General features: G+C 42.1%; 1 long non-coding RNA gene across 1 annotated transcript; it reads left to right on the top strand.

Moving 5' to 3' along the window:
* Positions 1-7,817: 7,817 nt before the first annotated feature.
* LOC118366227 (uncharacterized) lies at positions 7,818-13,465 on the top strand. Its single transcript, XR_004821909.2, has 4 exons — positions 7,818-7,978; positions 8,300-8,380; positions 11,816-12,278; positions 12,524-13,465. It is a non-coding gene; the product is annotated as an uncharacterized LOC118366227 (long non-coding RNA).
* Positions 13,466-22,749: the final 9,284 nt, after the last annotated feature.

The raw sequence follows: 22,749 nt of genomic DNA, 5'->3' as shown, positions 1-22,749 counted from the left end.
TCCACCACAAGACCATCAAAAGTAAGAGATTAATTTTATTGCTATTTCTGACTTTGGTGACTCATCTACCTGGCTGGGAAATGTCTGTATGGGTTACGCCCCTGAAAAAGGGGAGAAATAATCACGAGAGTGATACGGTATTGTTTCCTCAATGAGAACTTTTAGTGCAATCATTTTACAAAAGTAACACATTTTACAGAACAACAGATCTACAGGAAATAGATAGTTTTTAGGGTACAAGGCTTATTCAAGTCACAACAGTATACATTGTAATTCACTGAAACAGATACTAATTTCAACATAACTGTCAAGCACAAAGCTTTAACTCAGTAAACCATAAATCAATTTATCAACAGGCAATATGTCATGTTCTGACCTTATTTATTTTATTATGTCTTTGTTTTAGTATGGTCAGGGCGTCAGTTGGGTGGGTTGTCTATGTTAGTTTCTCTATGATTTGCTATTTCTGGCTTTGGCCTGTTATGGTTCTCAATCAGAGGCAGCTGTCAATCGTTGTCCCTAATTGAGAACCATTATTAGGTAGCCTGTTTTCGATTGTGTTTCGTGGGTGATTATTTTCTGTTCTGTGTTTTATGTATGCACCGTACAGGACTGTTTCAGTTTCATTCCGTTGCCTTTGTTGTTTTATTATTTAATGTTCTAAGTTATAAATACATATAATGAACACTTACCACACTGCGCATTGGTCCTCCGATCCTTCCTACTACTCCTCCTCGTCGTCAGAGGAGGAAGACGAAAACCGCTACAGAATCACCCACCACCAAAGGACCAAGCAGCGTGGTAACGGGCAGCAGCAGCGTTCTCCAGACTCCGGGACATGGGAGGAGATCCTGGATGGCAAGGGACCCTGGGTACAGCCGGGAGAGTATCGCCGCCCCAAGGCAGAGCTGGAGGCAGCAAAAGCCGAGAGGCGGTGGTATGAGGAGGCAGCACGGCAGCACAGTTGGAAGCCCGAAAGGCAGCCCCAAAAATGTCTTGGGGATGGACGCACACAGAGAGTGTGGCTAAGTCAGGTAGGAGACCTGAGCCAAATCCCCATGCTTACCGTAGAGAGAGGGGGACCAGGCAGGCACTGTGTTATGCCGTGAGGTGCACGGTGTCCCCGATGCGCAGGCATAGCCCGGTACGGTACATAGCAGCGCCTCGTATCGGCCGGGTTGGAGTGGGCATCGAGCCAGGTGCCATGAAGCCGGCTCTGCGCATCTGGTCTCCAGTGTGTCTTCTCGGGCCGGCGTACATGGCACCAGCCCTACACATGGTGTCCCCAGTTCGCCAGCACAGCCCAGTGCGGGCTATTCCACCTCGCCGCACTGGCCTGGCTACGGGGAGCATTCAACCAGGTAAGGTTGGGCAGGCTCGGTACTCAAGAGCTCCAGTGCTCCTTCACGGTCCAGTCTATCCAGTGCCACCTCCACGCACCAGCCCTCCGGTGGCAGCCCCCCGCACCAGGCTGTCTCTCCGTCTCCTCCCTACAGGTGCTCCCGCCTGTCCAGTGCTGCCAGAGTCTTCCTCATGCCCAGCGCTGCCAGAGTCTCCCATCTGTCCTGAGCTGCCAGAGTCTCCCATCTGTCCTGAGCTGCCAGAGTCTCCCGTCTGTCCTGAGCTGCCAGAGTCTCCCGTCTGTCCTGAGCTGCCAGAGTCTCCCGTCTGTCCTGAGCTGCCAGAGTCTCCTGTCTGTCCTGAGCTGCCAGAGTCTCCCGTCTGTCCTGAGCTGCCAGAGACCCCCGTCTGTCCTGAGCTGCTGCCAGAGACTCCCGTCTGTCCTCAGCTGCTGCCAGAGACTCCCGTCTGTCCTGAGCTGCTGCCAGAGACTCCCGTCTGTCAGCCAGGAGCTGCCAGAGCCACCAGTCAGCCAGGAGCTGCCAGAGCCGCCAGTCAGCCAGGAGCTGCCAGAGCCGCCCGTAAGCCAGGAGCTGCCAGAATCGCCTGTCATGCCGGCGCTGCCAGAATCGCCCTTCACTCCGGAGCTGCCGGAGTCTCCCGCCTGTCCGGTGCTGACGTGATCTCCCGTCCGTCCAGTGCTGCCGGGATCTCCCGTCCATCCGGTGCTGTCGGAATCTCCCGTCCATTCGGGACCCGTGGCTTGGGTCCCCAGTCCGAGGTCGGCGGCAAGGGTCGCCGCGTTAAAGAGGCCACGGAGGCGGGTAAAGAGGCGGAGAAGGACCATGGTGGAGTGGGGTCCACCATGTTTATGTTTATGTTCGTTTTTCTATGATTTGCTATTTCTGTGTTTGACCTGGTATGGTTCTCAATCAGAGGCAGCTGTCAATTGTTGTCCCTGATTTAGAACCGTATTTAGGTAGCCTGTTTTCTATTGTGTTTCGTGGGTGTTTATTTTCTGTTCTCTGTTTTATGTATGCACCGTACAGGACTGTTTCAGTTTCAGTTCATTCTCTTTGTTGTTTTATTATTTCATGTTCTGAGTTATAAATAAATATAATGAACACTTACCACACTGCGCATTGGTCCTCCGATCCTTCCTACTACTCCTCCTCGTCAGAGGAGGAAGACGAAAACCGTTACACAATAAAGTGTTTGACAAACCATTATACAAATAACACCGCAAAATACCTTATTAACAACGCACATGTTCATTCACAATCGACATTAAATGGCAGTTACTCTCAGTACGAAGCTATTCTTCGCTGCAAACGAGCAGGGCTCATATTACTCTCTGAAAACTTAACTCTAACTTCCTCAAGATGTTACTAAGACACACCTTAAACACTCTTGACATGTTAGCGAGTTATTACATTTAAATTACTCTTTTTTATCATCAATAACGTACCTGAAAAAGGGGAGAAATAATCACGAGAGTGATACGGTATTGTTTCCTCAATGAGAACTTTTAGTGCAATGAGGAAAGACCGATTTCCCGGGGAACTTGGGTGGAGACCAGAGCAATCGATCTTAGGCTCATAGATTAATAGCATTTAGTAGATCACAGATTATCATTTCTACCCTTCCATTAGGCACCACAAAATAAAGTAATCAATATAACGTTTACACGTTCCTCTCACAATTCGTACCCTTTGTACGCTTGACTGATTTGAACTTTTAACACAATTATATGAATGTTATCAATCTGTATCAACTAATACTGAATGCATGATCTTTTTAACCTTAAAATATCTAAGATCCTCACATACTATGAACTTACTAATACTTTTTAATATATAACAGGCTATGAGTATTTCCTTTAATCTGCCACATATGCTTTAGTGTGCTGGGCGCTGTCCTCAGATAATCGCATTGCATGCTTTCGCCGTAAAGCTTTTTTGAAATCTGACACAGCGGCTGGATTTCCAAGAAGTTCATATTTAAGCCAATGTATAACACTATTTTTTGAATTTGGCGCTCTGCAATTTCACCGGATGTTGGCCAGGTTGGACGCTAGCGTCTCACATTCCCTAAAGAGGTTTAATCACCTAATAATATTTGCAGATAGAGAATTGATTTGATAAAATAACAGTCTTGACATTTAATGATAGTCACAGACCCTACACCCTTGTGTAAGTCTGACAAAAGATACAGAAGTGTCAGTGGTAAACTTGAAAATGTGATGACAATACAACACAACACGAACTAGAACTAAATGTGCTCTCATGGGTGGCCAAAAATATCTAATTGAAAGCCAAGCTCCCACTAAGCCATGCCTCCAGTCTTCTGATCTGACCCGGTGGTCCCTCTGTAGCTCAGTGGTCCCTCTGTAGCTCAGTTGGTAGAGCATGGCGCTTGTAACGCCAGGGTAGTGGGTTCGATTCCCGGGACCACCCATACGTATAATGTATGCATGATTGTAAGTCGCTTTGGATAAATGCGTCTGCTAAATGGCATATATTATAATTATTATAGCTCAATATCCCAACATTAATACCCCAACAAACCAACTAAGAGACCCAACTGGCTGGTTCAAAATAACCCAACGTGTGTTCTGTCCAATATTTACCCTAATTGTGCTGTTTTAAACCTATCATGTTTTAGAGTGTGGTATGAGGCTCAGAGTTACTGCAGAGAGGAGTAAACTGACCTGGTCAGCGTCAGGAACAATAGACAGAAGGAGGCTGTGAAGAAGAGAGGGATGATCACCACCACTCATTTCTGGATCGGTTTTCTGTATGATGACTGGGAGTGGTCTGATGGAGGGACATCAGCCTATAGAAACTGGTACAAGGACCCAAGTGATGACCAACCCTATGTAAAATTAATTCAACCTGGAAGACTGATAGCAAACCAAGGAGCTCCATTATGCTATGAGGGTGAGTGGAAGTCCAAATAGAAAAGTCTAACCATGAGTACGATACAGGATAACTTTATGGTAGTCATAATATGGGTAAAATTGCAATCCAAATGGTTTTTAATTAGTTCATCCAATATTTCAACATTCCAAGAGCTTACAGTTTTTTTCTGAATGCTTAAACACTTAGTGATTCTTGAAGCACTTTCTCTGAAGCCATTAACACTTGTAGCCAATGCATTTACCAAGTGTGTCAAACTGAATGCATGTTCCCTGCTTTACACTGTTTCCAATTTAATAACACACTTCTAGCAAAACTATAAAAATGGGTCTCTACATTGCTACACTATTTCACCAATTGCCCTTCCACATTGACACATGTGAAAACACTTTTAGATGATGAGTTCACTTACAAATCAGAGCTTGAGTACTATAAATAGGCCACAGGTAAACATTTGGTTTGGACAACAATGAAGGCCAATATTGGACAGAGAGTAAGAGGGGGTAAGAACTAGAGGAGGACAAGGACAACGAGGAGGAGGATGAGGAGGTGAAGGAAGAGGAGGAGAAGGAGAAGGAAGAGATGAAGTAGGACAGTGGAGAATGAGTGGACGGGGAAGAGGAAGAGGAAGGGGAGTCAGGAACACAATAACTGATGAAATCGAAGCGACTGGGGGAAGAGGTCGACTGTTCACCCCAGATCAGGAGACCCACATTGTAAAAATGGTCATTGCAAATAACTGCATCAGACTCAGAGAACTGCAGGACCACATTATGGCAGATAACACCAAATTCCAAAACGTCAACAGAGTGAGTCTCTCTGCACTGTCTCGTCTACTGAAACAGAGTGAGTCTCTCTGCACTGCCTCATCTACTGAAACGCAATATAATTAGGATGAAGCAGCTGTACAGAGTCCCGTTTGAAAGAAACTCAGACCTTGTAAAACAACTGAGATATGAATATGTGCAGGTAAGCTATAGTATCCTAGTATTGGAACTGGATCTGGAAGGGTTTGGTGCTATGATATTGACTGATCCCTGTCTTTTCGTACTGCGCTACATTGTTTTGTCTTGTCTCTTTCACAGAGTCATACAGCTAGAAGCAGATGCAGTGCATTATGAGCTAATATATGTGGACGAGGCAGGTGTCAACCTTGCAAAAACAAGGGTCTGCGGCAGAAATACCATCGGACACCGCACAAACATCATCATCGTCCCAGGACAACGTGGAGGTAACATAACAATGTGTGCGGCTATTAGTCAAAATGGCGTCCTTCACCATCATGCAATCCTAGGCCCATACAACACTGCAAACATCACATTTCTGGACACCCTCCACAACAGACTAATCCCTAATGACCAGGGGCCACAGCAGCCCAGGTACGTTATCATCTGGGACAATGTTGGTTTCCACCGGGCTGCTGTGATCCACAATTGGTTCACAGGTCACCCACTTTTCATCGCACTCAATCTCCCCCATACTCTCCATTCTTGAATCGTATTGAGTAATTCTTCTCTGCATGGTGGAAGGTGTATGATCACCAGCCCCACCAACACATACCCCTTCTACAGGCAATGGAGGAGGCTTGTGGAGACATCGATCAGGGGTCATGCCAGGCCTGGATTCAGCACTCCAGGCCATACTTTCCACGCTGCCTAGTTCAGGACAACATTGCATGTGAAGTGGATGAAGTCTAATGGGCAGACCCACAAAGAAGGCGAAAGTAGCCCCAAAAAGTTATGTTCTATTCTTTTTAGCACAAATGTTTCTGTTTTCTTCTACTGCACTTTTGTTGTTTGAGGAGTGTTAGATCATTTTGAGAAAATAAAATAAATACTTTTCCCCCTCATTTGTATTGATAGTGTGTTATGTTCGGGAATACACATCCATACTTTACATATTTGTATATCTGTGTGTATTTGTGTTTACGACATGTATGACAAAACTTTACTGCAAACTGCTATGCCCTGCACACAGAAAAAGCAAAGGTGTTTTTAATTTATACTATCAGTGCATAGTTGGTGTTTCGTGTGCTTGTTCAAATGAGGATTTGTGTGTACTGTATTGATGCAAAAACACAATTTAAAAAAAAATAGTTTGAAAACTTTTGCAATAATTATTTGCTTTTGCAAGATATGTATGTTTTGCTGGTTTGGTGTAGGGTTTTGTGGTTAGTGTGTAGAGTTTTGCAAAAATAGCATATAGTTTCAAAGATGGTGCCTAAGCAATCAGAAAAAAACTGTAAATTCACCATTCTCAAAGGGATATTCAATGTCTGTTTATTTTTATATCTTTAGCAGTCTACCAATAGGTGCCTGGTCTTCGTGGCTGAATCTGTGTTTTAAATTCACTGCTTGACTGAGGAACCTTACAGACAAGTGTATGTGTGGGGTAAAGAGATGAGGTAGTCATTCGAAAAACATGATTGCACACAGAGTCCATGCAACTTATTATGTGACTTGTTAAGCAAATGTTTACACCTGAACTTATTTAGGCCATAACAAAGTCCTTGAATACTTATTGACTTAAAGACATTTCATCTTTTCATTTGTAATTCATCCGTAAAAACAAAAGTCCACTTTGACATCATGGGGTATTGTGTGTAGGCCAGTAACACAACATCTGAATTTAATGCATTTTACATTCAGGCTGTAACACAAGAAAATGTGAAAAAAGTCAGTGTGTGAATACTTTCTGAAGGCACTGTATGTCCATAATATAAAATGGCCTTCTAATGTGTGATCAGCGGGAAATGACATTAAGATTGTGTATGTTAGCATTAGCTTCCCCAGGAACACTTTTTAAAATTAAACCACACAGCAATATATTAAATGTACCTAGTTAGTAGATAGTTTATTCAAAATGGTTTCTGGTATCCATCTCTGACCCCGTACACACTCAGTTTGTACAACTGATGCACAAGACATTTGCCATAACTGTTTTGATCCAACAGATAGTTTGTCTGCACAAAAATAGTTACACAACAGTCGCACAGACATCGCACAATGGTTGTGTAGTCATTTTTGTGCAGACAAACTCTCAGTTGTATCACAACCATATCCCTTGTATCACATCCATTCTGTCAAATGTGTTGTACATCTGTTGTATGACCTTAGTTGTGTACGAAGCCAACCTCATTTTCTATATCACAGATGTAGGGTCTTAATTTGACCCAACCTGTTGCAGGAGAACTTCCCTTCAATGCGGTTAAACTTGTAGTGTATTTGAGGTTCAAAAAGGCTTCCGAAGATTGAAATTTCCACTTTAAAATGTCAAACTTAATTTCTCTTACAAGAAATATATCAACCCCTACAGAAATGTCCATTCATTCACGTAGTAATTCACATTACCTATTGGTGCAGGAGTATTTTAAACTGGCTCAAATTAAAATCCTACATATGTAGATACACAACTGACCTTCATCTCGGTGAGGGGGGTGGTAAAATTAAGGAAATAGGCTGCGTGCCATCTGTGGTTACCAACTCTTTTGCCTACCAGTGTCCCAATGTTTTGCTCATGTAAAACATGTGTCATCACTCTCTCCAGGATTTACATTATATGTTTAGGTAGGCAAAACAAGAACACTATTAATACTAAATAACCAAGTTATCATTAGACTTCTCCAATCACAAGGATCAAACCCTTCATTCTACACAGGCCAGAGACAGTCATAATTTACACTGCCAAGACCGTATCATTCTCTACACAGCCCACAGCAGGTGAGACATAACAATTTATCTGAGATAATGATAACACTGTAACAGTTTGTCAGGTTACTAAATGCATGTAACTCAAAAGGACAAGTCAGTTTTCTAGATACAGCTGGATTTGGAATTTGTTTGACACATTGCAGTATTGCTATAATATACTTGTTATGTTGATAAAGTGGAGACGGAGAATTTGGGGAATTGAAATGTGGAACTTTCAATGTGTTAGTGTTCTGATCTTGATTTCTTGATTGAAAATACTAATGGTCAAAGTGTGCAAACTCAAACACATACATTTTTACACATATCCTCATACATCATCCTATCATACAGCATCCTATCACTTCTCCTCTGTCTCTCCTGACCCTGCTGCCACCATAGACATGACACCTCTCCTGCTCCTACTCTCAGCTGGTAAGGATTCACTCAACCTACTGTAAACTGTAATGGAAAACTCTAAATTTATTTGGGAATTTTAGGTATTGCCAACAGTAAATAAAAAATGCTGAAATGTTTTACTGCAGCATACTGTAAATGATGATGCATTGTGGGAAAATTGCTGTATTTTGAGTGCTACACTGTTTTTACTGTGTACAGTATGTTTAAGTAAATTCCAAAGAAACTTTGGTTTAACAGTACATTACTGAAAGGTTTACTGTAAAGTTCAGCCAACCTTCTTACACCAATCTCTTATAATTACAGTAAAATACTGTGAAATACATTCCCCTCCTCTCAATGAATTTTATTCATTCTGATTACGGTAGTGTAGTTTGGTGAATATCAACCATTATGTAGAAATTCTTAAGGGATATTAGACCATCAAAGAGGTGCAAATATGATGAGAACTACCATGATTGGGGTTTACTTGTATTGGGAGAGGTGCCTTTCCTCAGCCACAGTGTTATATGTTGAAAAGTACTATCTCACAACTTGATGAAACCTTAAATCTAGCGCAGACATTTAGAAACAAAACATGCCAATTTGGTAAATTAGAGCGAGAATTAAAAGGACTTTCGAGTAGTAAGACATGTATAAAAGCAACAGATACCATTAATAAGAAGGGGCTAGAAGCGTCTTATATGATGAGCTACCGAGTGGCTAGGACAGGCAAGCCCCATACTATTGTGGAGGACTTAATTCTTCCTGCTGCCACAGATATGGCTGGGACAATGCTGGGGGAAAAGGGCAAAAAAACTATACAGACAATGACTTCATCAAACAACACTGTTTCACGACGCATCAGTGACAGGAGATGTTTTGAAACAATTACTGCTTTGCATACAAGCTAGTGAATTCTATGAGTTACAGCTGGATGAGTCAACAGACATGGTGGGCTTGGCACAGCTCCTGGTACACAGTATGTCCATTACGCTTATGGGGGGGTCAATAAGGAAGACATCCTCTTCTGCAAACCACTGGAAACCAGTGGTAGGTTTCCTCGCCATTGTTCTGAAATGGGGACTTCTGAGTACGTTCAGCGGTTTAGTTCAGGGCTCCAGTGTAGGAATAAAAGCAGTGTAGACACACGATTCCTTTGAGAGTGGTAACCGGGTGGGTCTGCTTGAATTCACCCTCTTAGACACAGCTACTCATCCATAGCATAGATTAAGACATTCCTTTGTCTTCCTCAACCTCATGTTGCGTTTTAGGGTTACAACTCAGACCATGGTCACCTAGTCTGATATGTTAATTCTTAACTTAACATGTTTTGTACACTCGGGTCAGAAATGGGCATTTCCGCCTTTAGGGCAGGTTCTCTGGGCGCAACTAGTTACGAGGCAACGTCTGGATTTTACTCAGATCCAATTTAGACAACCAACTTTACATTTCATCTTTACAAAAACATTCCCTTTGATCTGGATATTTTCCACACAACATACAGTACGCAAACATCAGGTACATATTGTGAAAACTCTTCAAATTACAATGTTTTCATTATAACGTTGTCATTTAAGTTTTAATAACATAACAAAAACAACATTCATTTTCATATCCCATCTATCGTCATTACTACAATTTTGGCTGACGGTACATATTGTCCCAAAAGTTTTTTGCATGTTACTGTTCTGAGGAAGGTTCTCCATGGGCCCATCATGCATTCCATTTTGGATTGTGTCTGCTGCCTTAAGATTTACAATGGGCGTAAGGTGTCATAAAAAAAACACCTCCATACCTGTCGATCTCTCCCCCTCTGGCGGGTGTGAGAGATGTCTCTTGTAGGAGTGTGGTTCACGGTAACCTGACCCGAACAGGCCAGTCATGACACAGTGTTATTAACACACGTTAACACATGTTCAAGAGCCTGTTGGTGTCAGACTTGATGCACCGGTACCTCTTGCTATGTGGCAGCAGAAAAAAACGGTCTATGGCTTGGGGGGTTGGCGTTTGTAAAAATGTTCCAGCACTTCTTTTCACACCGTTTGATATAGAGGTCCTGGATGGCAGGGAGCTCAGCCCAAGTGATGTACTGGGCTGTCCACACAAACGTCTGTAGCGCCAGGCGTTCGACGGAGGTACTATCGCCATACCAAGTAGTGATGCAGACAGTCAATATGCTCTCATTGGTACAGCTGTATAACCTTTTCAGAATTTGAGGGCCCATGCCAAACTTTTTCAACCGCCTGAGGGGGAAGATGCACTGTCATGCCTTCTTCACGACTGTGAGTGTGGACCATTTGAAGTCTTTAGTGATTTGGACACTGAGGAACTTGAAGCTGTCTATCTGCTCCACTGCAAAACTGTAGATGTCTGCGTGCTAGACCCCTGTTTCATGTAGTCCACAATCAACTCCTTGGTCTTGCTGACGTTGAGGGAGAGGTTGTTGCTCCGGCACCACACTGCCAGGTCACTGACCTCCTCCCTGTAGGCTAACTCATCGTCGGCGGTGATCAGGCCTACCACTGTCGTGTTGTCAGCGAACTTGATAATGGTGTTGGGAGTCGTGCATGGCCACACAGTAGTGGGTGAACAGGGAGTACAGGAGGGGACTAAGCACACACCCATTTGGGGCCCCTGTATTAAGGGTCAGCGTGATGGGAGTGATGTTTCCTACCGTCATCACCTGGGGTTGGCCCGTCATGAAGTCCAGGATCCAGAAGAGTACATTACCCATCTTGACAACCTGGCCCTAATTTTAAAGTTTCTGGAAGCACCATCCAAGTGGGAGGATAAGCACACTAGTATATTACAGAGTACATGTAATAGCTGCATAAGTACAATGTAATTACTAGATGTACACAGGATTTAGCAAGTTAAAATGTGTATATTGAGGGGTACTTACTTGTGTGTACTTATACTGTACATTACCCATCCTGACAACCTGGCTCATTTTAAAGCTTCTGGAAGTTTCACTTTATTTCTGTACCTTATTGTTAAATGACCCAGATGTTACACGCAACAACACTGAGTGGAGATATAGTTTGAACAGTGCACATTCAATGGTAAATCATTTGAGCCTATTGAGCATAGGCTATAATCTCTCAGACACCCAACACATCCACGAGGGATCAAAACCTTTGTGACAGCTGTTACTGTATGCATCTGAGAAGAAGCAAAACACTAAGCTGGTTAATTTAGTGAACACCTGGCCATTTGTAACAATCATAGTAACAAGCATTCATTGTTACACCTCTGAAATTACGTACTGCAATTACTACCAGTTACATGTTGTTATTACACTTTAAGTATGAACTGTTACAGTTAACTACAATAGTTGTTACTGTAAATACATATGTTATTACACTGTAATATGGACCCTTAAAATTAAGTGTTACCCAAACTTCTTAGAATTTATGCTTCTTTTGTTGGTCATGCTAACATTGAACTTAATCAAATTGTTTCTGTCCTCAGGTGTTTTCCTCACAGCTGCGCTCAGCCACCTCAGACAGTTCCATCTCATTCATGAATATTTATTTTGGACAGAGGCACGGAACTACTGCCGAAACCACTATACTGATCTTATCACTGTATACAATCAGGAGGAAGCTGAGCAGCTGGTAGAGTTAATGACATCTAACGGCAGCTACATCGCCTGGATAGGTCTCAATCGCAAAGAGCACAGACAGAATTTGTCCAATGAAAACCTTTTTGATGAAGCTCAATTGTCACCACCTACAGGCAAATACATAAAGCCAAACTCCTTTCTTGACCCGCCTGCTGAATGATGACTGGGAGTGGTCTGATGGAGGGAGATCTGCCTATAGAAACTGGTACGAGGACCCAAGTGATGACCAACCCTATGTAAAATTAATTAATCCTGGAAGACTGATAGCTCTTGAGAGTGCAAACCAAGGAGCTTCATTATGTTATGAGGGTGAGTGGAAGTCCAAATGGAAAAGTCCAACCATGAGTAGGATACAGGATAACTTTACGCTATTGATAATAAGGGTAAAATTACTATCCAAATCATTTTTTATTATTTCTGCCAATATTTCAACATAGTTCGGAGTAAGATGGGACAATATGCATTTTTGACATGTATCAGTGCAAGGGTTATAAAACTGTTAAAATAATAAAAAAGAACCCTTTATTTTTCCCTTATGAATTGAACTCCTTCAGACTTGGTGAAGATCGTTGAGGAAAGAAAAACCTGGGAACAAGCTCTGAACCACTGCAATAATAACTACCATGGACTGCTGCGTATTGAATCTGAAAATGACCAGAGGGTTGTGGAGCAGAACCTGAGGTGTGCTGGTGTCCCCGGTCCCGTGTGGATGGGTCTGAGACAGAGTCGTGTCTTTGGGTTTTGGGTCTGGACCAATGGGCTGCCACTAACAGGGTACTGGAATAACTGGGAGGGGGACAGACAGCCAGAACAGCCTCTGTCCCACCACTGTGGTGCCATGGCAACTGTGGCGGGAAACAAGTGGAGTGATAAGGACTGTCTGTCCATGTTCTATTTTATCTGTGAAAAGTGATACATTTCCCTTTTGTCTATAACTACCATTGATTGACATGTTGAATGTTGTAAGTGCTCATTGAAATAATTTAGCCAACGTTGTTTTACTTACAGCATGCAATGTAATGTACACCTAGTCATTATCAATATAATATATTATCAATATACAGTATATCAGTAAAATTTGAGTAAAATTGCATGATATTTCTGATATTTTAAATGTTTAGAACAAAATATATAGATTATATGATGGTGTCACGCCCTGGTCGAGGTATTTTGTGTTTATCTTAATTTATTTGGTCAGGCCAGGGTGTGGCATGGGGTTTTTGTATGCGGTGTGTTGGTATTGGGATTGTAGCTTAGTGGGGTTTTCTAGCAAAGTCTATGGCTGTCTGGAGTGGTTCTCAATCAGAGGCAGGTGTGTATCGTTGTCTCTGATTGGGAACCATATTTAGGCAGCCATATTCTTTGAGTGTTTTGTGGGTGATTGTTCCTGTCTTTGTGTTTGCACCAGATAGGGCTGTTTCGGTTTTCATTATTTCATTATTTTGTAGTTTCTTCATGTACAGTTTTTTCCTTCATTAAAATATCATGAATCATCATCACGCTGCATTTTGGTCCGACTCTCCTTCTCCACAAGAAAGCCGTTACAGATGGTGATTAAATGATGATAGTCCTTAGTCATTATATGTACAATTGAAGTCAGAAGTTTACATACACCTTAGCCAGTAAAAATCCCCTGTCTTAGGTCAGTTAAGATCACCACTTTGTTTTAAGAATGTAAAATGTCTAGTATTAGTAGAGAGAATGATTTATTTCAGCTTTTATTTCTTTCATCACATCCCCAGTGGGTCAGAAGTTAACATACACTCAATTAGTATTTGGTGCATTGTCTTTAAATTGTTTAACTTCGGTAAAATGTTTTGGGTAGCCTTCAACAAGCTTCCCACAATAAATTGGGTGAATTTTGGCACATTCCTCCTGACAGAGCTGGTGTAACTGAGTCAGGTTTGTAAGCCTCCTTGCTCGCACACGCTTTTTCAGTTCTGCCCACACATTTTCTATAGGATTGAGGTCAGGGATTTGTGATGGCCACTCCAATACCTTGACATTGTTGTCCTTAAGCCATTTTGCCACAACTTTGGAAGTATGCTGCCAGTCCCTCCTGCAGCAAAGCACCCCCACAACATGCCACCCCCGTGCATCATGGTTGCTGCCATGGCGTTGCCACCCCTGTGCTTCACGGTTGGGATGGTGTTCTTCAGCTTGCAAGCCTCCCCCTTTTCCCTCCAAACATAACAATGGTCATTATGGCCATACTGTTCTATTTCATTTCATCAGACCAGGGGACATTTATCCAAAAAGTTTGATCTTTGTCTCCATGTGCAGTTGCATACTGTAGTCTGGCTTTTTTTATGGCGGTTTTGGAGCACTGGCTTCTTCCTTGCTGAACGGCCTTTCAGGTTATGTCGATATAGAACTCGTTTTACTGTGGATATAGATACTTTAGCAACTGTTTCCTCCAGCATCTTCACAAGGTCCTTTGCTGTTGTTCTGGGATTGACTTGCACTTTTCGCACCAAAGTACGTTCATCTCTAGGAGACAGAACGCGTCTCCTTCCTGAGTGGTATGGTGGCTGCGTGGTCCCATGGTGCTTATACTTGCCTACCATTGTTTGTCCAGATGAACGTGGCACCTTCAGGCGTTTGGAAATTGCACCCAAGGATGAACCAGACTTTTGGAGGTCTGCAATTTGTTTTCTGAGGTCATGGCTGATTTCTTTTGATTTTCCCATGATGTCAAGCAAAGAGGCACTGCGTTTGAAGGTATTGACTATTGACTCAAATGATGTCAATTAGCCTATCAGAAGCTTCTAAAGCCGTGACATAATTTTCTGGAGTTTTCCAAGCTGTTTAAAGGCACAGTCAACTTAGTGTATGTGAACTTCTGACCCACTGAATTTGTGATACAGTGAATTATAAGTGAAAAAATCTGTCAGGAAACAATTGTTGGAAAAATGACTTGTGTCATGCACAAAGTAGATGTCCTAACCGACTTGCCAAACCTATAGTTTGTTAACAAGACATTTGTGGAGTGGTTGAAAAACAAGTTTTAATGACTCCAACCTAAGTGTATGTAAACTTCCAACTCAACTGTATACAATTTTAGCTGACAGTTATAGCTTAAAGGCCCAGTGCAGTCAAAATGCAGTTTTACTAGGTTTTGTATGTCACGTCTACACCCGCTCCCTCTCTCCAGTACTCGACCTTGCAGGTTTAATAACCACCGGCCCTTGCAACAATTATTATGCACACCTGCTCCCCATCATTACGCACACCTGGTCATCATTAGCTCCTTGATTATTTCCCCTTTGTTTAGCCATCAATAGGCAGTGTTTAGGTAGTATTGTTTTCTCTCATGTCCTGTACGCGGCTCATGGTTTGTTCATCTGCAGCGATTCATTATTAAACTCTTCTTCTGCATCTGACTCCCAGTGTATTACATTACATTGTATCATATTGTACAACAGTTGATGAAACTAACACTGTAAAACTGTGAACACATTTTATCAGTGTTATTTCCTGATTGTTGCTGGTTGAAAATACAATCTACGCAGGTTTGCATGTGCGGGAGTTTCGGCATTCCATCATGATATCGCTTTGCGGTAAATTGGTTAGATTTGGGTATGTCATTTTAGGCGAAAATTGAAAAAAAGGGTCCGATCCTTAAGACAAAGAAAGTTCCAAACCTCTCTGCCAGTAACAGCTAGTTCTCAGTGTTCTCCTCCCCACTCAGACCACTCCCAGACAATCCGAGCAAGATTCTTGTTTGATAAATAGTTTTATGCAAAAAAAAAGCAATTGTTACCAATTTTAATGGAAATCTACTACAGTAAGGTACGTTAGCCAGAAAGGATTTGATAATGATAAAAAAATGACTGCATTGGGCCTTTAAGTTTACCCGTTGTCATCAACATTCCACTCCTATCTCTATGGGTTACTTGTGACAAACTATCATTATCAGTCAGAAGTTGCAATGACTAATTTGCACATAAATTATGTTTTTATCAACATTTTGATTTTTCGCTCTTTGGGGATTTAATTTGGTTTTAACAAAACAATGTCTTTGCTTTCATAGTATGTATGTATTACTGCCAAACTCAGAGGATAAATATAGTTTTTAACCTTATAAATGTAGGAGGAGCACATTCACATTGTCAAGCCCTGACCTTAGAGATCCTTTTTATTCTATATTTTGGTTCGGTCAGGGTGAGATTAGGGTGGGAAATCTATGTGTTCTATTTCTTTGTTGGCCGGGTACGGTTCCCAATCAGGGGCAGCTGTCTATCGTTGCCTCTGATTGGGGATCATACTTAGGCAGCCTGTTTTCCACCTTAGTTTGTGGGATCTTGATTTGGTATAGTTATTGCAGAACGCCTGCAAAACTGTGTGTGTGTGTGTGTGTGTGTGTGTGTGTGTGTGTGTGTGTGTGTGTGTGTGTGTGTGTGTGCGTGCGTGCGTGCGTGCGTGCGTGCGTGCGTGCGTGCGTGCGTGCGTGCGCGTGCGTGCGCGCGTGCATATATTTTTGGTGTCATCAAATAAAGAAAGATGTACACTTACCTACGCTGCACCTTTGTCTCATTCCAACAACGGACGTAACACACATTGGTTTGGTGGATGCCAACTTGTAACACTTGCCGTCACATTAGGCTGTCGCGGCACTATCTTATGTGCACTATTAAAACCTTGCCCTCTTCTGAAATCATAAATGAATTAAACTATTTAGTGACTGTATATACACTATATAAACAACTATGTGGACACCCCTTCAAATGAGTGGATTCAGTTATTTCAGCCACACCCATTGCTGACAGGTGTACACAGCCATGCAATCTCTGTAGACAAGCATTGACAGTAGAATGGCCTTTCAATGTGGGACCATCATGGGATCATCATCACCTTTCCACCAAGTCAGTTCGTCAAATTTCTGCCCTGCTAGATCTGCCCCGGTCAACTGTATGTTCTGTTAATGTGAAGTGAAAATGTCGAGGAGCAACAACGGCTCAGCCGCAAAGTGGTAGGCCACACAAACTCACAAAACGGGACAGCCGAGTGCACGTAGCGTGTAAAAATCGTCTGTCCTCGGTTGCATAACTTATTACCGGGTTCCAAACTGCCTCTGTAAGCAATGTCAGCACAAAAACTGTTGGTCTGGAGCCACACACAAGCCTAAGATCACCGTGCGCAATTCCAAGCGTTGGCTGGGGTGGTGCAAAGCTTGCCAACATTGGACTCTGGAGCAGTGGACCATCTGGTGGACTTTCTGGTAGACCATCACGCTTCACCATCTGGTAGTCCAACAGACAAATCTGGGTTTGGCGAATGCCAGGAGGATACTACCTGCCCCAATGCATAGTGACAACTATAAAGTTTGTTGGAGGAGGAATAGTGGTCTGGGGATGTTTTTCATGGTTCGGGTTAGGCCCCTTAGTTCCAGTGCTGGGAAATCTTAACGCTACATCATACAATTACATTCTCGACGATTCTGTGCTTCCAACTTTGTGGCAACAGTTTGGAGAAGGCCCTTTCCTGTTTCAGCATTACAAAGCCCCCGTGCACAAAGCTAGGTCCATACAGAAATGGTTTATTGAGATCGGTGTGGAAGAACTGATTTTCCTGTTTTCCCAATCTAAGTTACCATAGTGTATCATCCGCAGGAAAACAAAAAGTGTCAGGCTACACTCTCTCACAAATCAAAACCCATCATACATGATTGATTCCAGGGAGAGTGAAATTGCTCGATTTTTAAATAGTAATGTTGTGCTGGGAGCTGCTTCAGATTATCAGTGGCATGAACTTATTTACGACAACATTTTTACCCTAAGCTGGAGAGCGTCATCACCATCAGAAAACTCTGCACAAGACACCGACACAGACGAGCTCACCGAAGTCGAGGCCGGGCACCTTGAGGAGGCAACCGAGGACGTAAATGGTGTATCCGCCAATTATGGTGCCTCACTAAATCGAGGGGGGGATTTGTCAGTGTTGCTGGACAAGAAATTGAAACGGATCGTGCGTTTATCCCTGAGGAGATGGTCAAGAGATGTGACCAGATTAATTAACTTGCCAATGGTAAGTGCTTGCCATTCAACTGTTAGTCAAGTTTAGTTGACTGTGAATGTGTAATGTGTAATGTGTGCCGTGTGTGGATGTGTTTAACTATACTTCTGGTCCCTATAAGCAGTGGTGGATTTAGGTATAGTCGACATGGGCAGCCGCCCAGGGCGGCATCTTGCCGGTGTGACACAGGGCACCCGCACAAAAGAAATTGGAACGGTGACATTGCACGATTGGTTTTCTATCACTCATTTGCACATCACCTTGTCAGAGTGGGCGCCCTGATTCTAGTTTGTGAGCTAGGCAGGCTACTGCCTGGGAAGGTCTCCCACTCAGAAGTAGGAGAGGTTGACCTCAGGTCTCCCCACTGGAAGCCCGAGGTAGGGGGAGTGGGGGAATTTATCATATAGCGCACCTCTAACTTTGTACAGTACTAATGCAGTTAGTAAAATTAGTCACACTACGAAATGCTACCAAATAAACCACAATTCATTCATAATACTGTACTGTATATAGACATATTGTTGCATTTTTTTCTGGTTTGTGTGAAATGGTTAAGAATATTATAAAACCAGTCTGCACACCACCAAGGTGAATTGGTTTATTCTCGACTCTTGGTTGACAGTGTTGCGGGATGGATAATGTATTGATGCTCGAGTGCCAAATCAACACAAATGGATAAGAAAAGGTCTAAGCCATCAGGTGCCCAGTTTAGGAAAAAGAGGAAAGAAGAAGAGGAGAAACATGCAAAAGATAAAGGTACGCAGCTGTCATTTCCTTATGATGCTCCAGGACACCTACATCACCCGATGTCACAGGAAGGCCAAGAAGATCGTCAAGGACAACAACCACCTGAGCCACTGCCTGTTCACCCTGTTACCAAGAAGTTACCTGTTACCTGTCAAGAAGGCGAGGTCAGAACAGGTGCATCAAAGCAGGGACCGAGAGACTAAAAAACAGCTTCTATCTCTAGGCCATCAGACTGTTAAACAGCCACCACTAACATTGAGTGGCTGCTGCCAACATACCAAGTCAAATGTCTAGCCACTTTAATAATAAAAAATAGGATGTAATAAATGTATCACTAGTCACTTGAAACAAAGCCACTTTCGTCTCGTATGTATATACTGTACTCTATACCATTTACTGCATCTTGCCTATGCCACACGGCCATTGCTCATCCATATATTTATTTATGTACATATTCTTGTTCATCCCTTACACTTGTGTGTATAAAATAGCTGTTGTGAAAATGTTAGATTACTTGTTAGATATTACTGCACTGTCGGAACTAAAAGCACAAGCATTTTGCTACACTCACATCTGCTAACCATGTATATGTGACCAATCAAATTTGATTTGATTTAATTTAATTTATGAGTATAATATTATGCATGTAATTAAATAGGCTAACAAACATAAGTGTTATACTAGCCTATGTTGCTTGCTATGCTATTACACATATGGCGACAATTTTCTGTTTGTCTGTTTTTGGGAGGGGGGGGGGGGCTGAAGGGGGGGGATCGTCTAGGGAGCCAACAAGTTAGAACCGCCACTGCCTACAAGAATAGTAAACTAACAAGAAATGTACCTACTGGGGATATTTTGTTAATCACCGCAAGGTCAAATGCTATTTCTAGGAGATTTAGGTTTAAGGTCAGAAACTTAAACATCACATTTACATAACTATTCAGACTCTATACTCAATACTTTGTTGAAGCACTTTTGGCAGTGATTACAGCCTCGAGTCTTCTTGGGTATGAAGCTACCAGCTTGGCATACCTGTATGTGGGAAGTTTCTCCCATTATTCTCTGCAGATCCTCTCACACTTTCATCACAGAACTCTCTGTACTTCGCTCCATTCATAACTCCCTCGATCCTGACTATCTCCCCCGATTGCTCAGTTTGGCCGGGAGGCCAGCTTTTGGAAGAGCCTTGGAGGGTCCAAACTTTTTAAGAAGGATGGAGGCCACTGCATTCTTGGGACCCTTCAATGCTCCAGACATTTTTTTGGTACCATTCTGTAGATTTGTGCCTCGACACAATCCTTTCTCGGAGCTCTATGGACAATTGGATCAAAGTAGAGACTCAGAGCTAGAAAATGGGATATCATACACTACTAAAGTAAGTCTGCTTTGAAAGTTGAGAAACATAAAAAAGCATAAACACAAAAACTACAGGCTGCATGACAGCAGCCTGGTCATCCAAAATAGTATTTTAACACCAATAAACCCACTCGTTTAAAAACTCATTTAGTATTTGTCAATCTAGCAAACCAGGCAACTAAAAGTAACTTTCTAAACCATGTTTTGGTTCATTGCTAGCTTGTTGGGTAGCTAGCTAATGTTAAGTTAGCTGTCTGGCCAGTTCAAATAATGACGGTATCATATAGCTGACCCCATATTAAATTTAGCTCATTTGTCTTCATTATTATAGGAAAATAAACTCACAAAAGTTTCATTATTTACAAGTTAATGGCTAGCCAATTACACAAAATAGCTTACGGTTGTGAGTGTGACTAAATAAAAGCAGGGCATTCTACCAGAACATTTTAGAACTTGGACACTGTCTTGTTGGCCTAACGTTATAGTTAAATGGTTACTTGCATAGTGGAGCCTTTTGTTTAGACAAATCAACCATAATCCCAACTCATAACATTACTACCCTGCATGAATCTGCAGGTAGCTAAACAATCAGGTTCAATGTTAGCTAGCTAGCTAACATTAGGCTATAACTAGCAATGCAAATGACTCTGATATATGAATAATATTACTGCACAGATCATACACTTAACGTTAGCTAGCTAGCTAACAGTACGCTTTAACTTTAAATGAAAATGACTTTGACAAAATTAAAAATGTATAATATCTGAAAATGTAGCTAGCGAGACTCATACATGTATGGACGCTTCTCCCTCTCTGTCACGGATGCCATGGTTGCCCTTAATTTTAAGATGTAATCAGAAGACAGGTGTTTTATAAAACAGCCTTCTGTGGGTTATCTTTTCGACTCTCTCTGCATATTTGCAATCAAACGCCCAAATCTGTCAATCTCCAATTCCACCGGACATTCCACTGATTTCAAAACTCAGTCCTCCAGAAAGTGGAGAGCAACACTTATGTAGTTCTACTAAGTGGTATCTTTCAAAAAACCTGCATTAGAAAGAATTACTTACACATACTGACCAGCTCATGTTATAGAAAGACGTGCGCTACATGGCAGACCAATCCGAACTCATCTCTCGGCATGTCCAGCCCACCCATTATCTCGGCCAATCATGGCTAATGGGAATGTTCCTGTCTTTTTCCATGGCTGAACCAACTAGGCTCGTAATTAAAACATGGTATTCATATTTACAGATGGCATACACGTTTGTTATTGTGTGTTATTGAAAGTTTGTTTATATTCCTTGCAACTGTATTGGCTAGAGTAGATTATAACGATGACTGAATGTTAAATAATGATGTATTGTTGTGTCTTATTTTTCAGATGACAAACATGTAGTGCTCATTAGCACAAAGGTTCCGTGAACCTCTGCACAAAAACGGTAATCTTGAAAAGGAACGAAACATCAGAGGACATCGTATTTCCTTGATAGCCAACAAATTGTCCGAGCAAAAACCAAGCCATGAGGTAGAAGGAATGTCCATAGAGCTCCGAGACATGATTTTATTGAGGCACAGATCTGGGGAAGGTTACCAAAACATTGAAGGTCCCCAAGAACTCAGTGGCCTCCATCATTCTTAAATGGAAGAAGCTGGCCGCTGGCTGCCCGTTTGGCCGTTATGGAGGTGACCAAGAACCCGATGGTCACTGTGACAGAGTTCAGGAGTTCCTCTGTGGAGATGGGAGAACCTTCCAGAAGGACAATGAAATCAAATCTAATTTTATTTGTCACATGTCTACACTCCTGTTGTATTCAGCACCTTACAGTGAAATGCTTACTCACAAGCCCTTAAAACAAACAATGCAGTTCTAAGAAAAATAAGTGTTAAAGTATTTACTAAAATGAACTGAAGTAAAAAATAAATCAAAATTAAAAATTAAAATAAAGAAAATAACAAAGAAATTAAGGAGCAACAATAAAATAACAGTAGTGAGGCTATATACAAGGGGTACTGGTACAGAGTCAATGTGAGGGGGCACAGGTTAGTCGAGGTAATTGAGATAATATGTACATGTAGGTAGAGGTAAAGTGACTATGTATGGATAATAAACAGAGAGGAGCAGCAGCGTAAAAATGGGGGGTTGGGGGGGGGACACTGCAAATAGTCTGGGTATCTGTTCAGGAGTCTTACGTCTTGGGTGTAGAAGCTGTTAAAAAGCGTTTTGGACACCACAAGGGGGAGTTCGAGCACTCATTAAGCATTTGGGTCCCAAGGTTTATATATGACCAATCATATCGAGTGGTTCCAATGACGAATTCTGACGCGAGCCACCCGTGTTCTGGTGGTGTTCTACAACAAAGATGTAAAACATTACGGTGGAACCAAACGTAAGTTGCTATAACGTCCTAACGAGTCAAGCAAAAAAAGTACAATTGAGAGGAATATGTTTGTCAATGTAGATACAAACGTTTGTGCATATTTTTTTTGTCATAAAGTTTGGCAAGTAACCTGACTAGCTAACATTAGCCATTAGTGTTAGGAGAATGCATGTGTAATTCGTGTTTAATGTTTAGGGACTCCTGAGAAAACCAGGCTGTCGTCTTGTGAAACAGTGGATGTAAAGAATCTAGCTCGCTAAAGCATTTACTGCAAATTGAAT

This window comes from Oncorhynchus keta, chromosome 33, assembly GCF_023373465.1.
Source record: "Oncorhynchus keta strain PuntledgeMale-10-30-2019 chromosome 33, Oket_V2, whole genome shotgun sequence".
NCBI classification, from domain to species: Eukaryota; Metazoa; Chordata; class Actinopteri; order Salmoniformes; family Salmonidae; genus Oncorhynchus; species Oncorhynchus keta.
Note: the sequence above shows the minus strand (reverse complement) of the source record. Positions and strands in the feature narration are given on the sequence as shown.